At 30.5% G+C, this 1,158-nt stretch overlaps 1 protein-coding gene across 1 annotated transcript in view; it reads right to left on the reverse strand.

Annotated features, from left to right (window-relative positions):
* LOC107639487 (glycerol-3-phosphate 2-O-acyltransferase 6) overlaps positions 1-1,158 on the reverse strand; it is a 3,790-nt gene that overhangs the window by 1,544 nt on the left and 1,088 nt on the right. The window lies entirely within an intron of this gene.

The raw sequence follows: 1,158 nt of genomic DNA on the forward strand, positions 1-1,158 counted from the left end.
CTCTTAACTAAATTTTGGTAGAGATGTGGAGTCCATACTTGAAACCTTAAACTCTTTTGTTTTTTCTTTTTAATCTTTGGATCGTGTTGGATGTCAAACTGAAGCTCACTTATCAGGGATATTCAAATAATCAACATCACTCTTGAAATTAATCAAATGAATTACTAGCTAATTCGAAGAAAAAGTTAAAAATCAGCAGACCGGTACTAAAATTTTATGAGTTATATAGTCAACAGGTAAAGTCATAAGGTTTGGGTCTTTCTAATTAAATGATGGGAAGCTATGCATGCACGTTGATGAGTTTTGTAACTTTTCATATCTTCTACATGAGCCACAAACAATACTAGAGACTTGGATTTTGTGTTAAAAGTGGGTTGGACATGAGGAACTTATGGAAAAGTGTAGTAATAATAAGTCCTCAATTTAGTAAACCGAAAATTTCGTTTTCAAATTAGGAGCACATAAATTATAAGTGATAAAAAGTAGTTAAGGGGAGTTATGAAATTGTGGTGAGAGAGAACTCAACTAAAAAGAAAAGGCATAGACAGCTCAAAACAGAAATTGCCTTAAGTTGTAATACCCAATCAATAACAGGGTCATGTATACAATGTTGGGGACCACTTGCACGTTGAAGATATTAAATATTAGGAAAAAACTAACCAATAGAAACTAAACAAAGGAGAGGTATTTTCTTATGCCCAGAGAAATTTGATGCACAGAAAAAAGTAACAAGAATAGAGGCTCATCATTATAATTTTGAAAACAACATTTCATGGCCATTAATTACACCCTCACCGAACATGAATTAAATTTTGGTTAAAAGAAAAAAAGGACTAGTTTCTAATAACCACGGTGCTTTTATTAAATATTATTGTCCCACTATCACTCCGTACCACTGAGCAATGAAATTTAAAAACAGCCACTACTATTATAGTTTTCCGTCCAAAAATAGAAAACTAAGTAAAAGCCAAGGTAAGAGAAACTAAGAGATCGTTATAAAGTTAATTTAATAATCATAGGCTAATGATATTCTTCTATATATAGAATAATATGTATTATTAAACCATTTATAACTCAACACTTTATCTACCAATATTATAAAAACAATTCTCTGTCTATGCTAAATATATACTCTTTTTTCTTTGAAATAATTGTCTA

This window comes from Arachis ipaensis, chromosome B04 (genome assembly GCF_000816755.2).
Source record: "Arachis ipaensis cultivar K30076 chromosome B04, Araip1.1, whole genome shotgun sequence".
Taxonomy (NCBI): domain Eukaryota; kingdom Viridiplantae; phylum Streptophyta; class Magnoliopsida; order Fabales; family Fabaceae; genus Arachis; species Arachis ipaensis.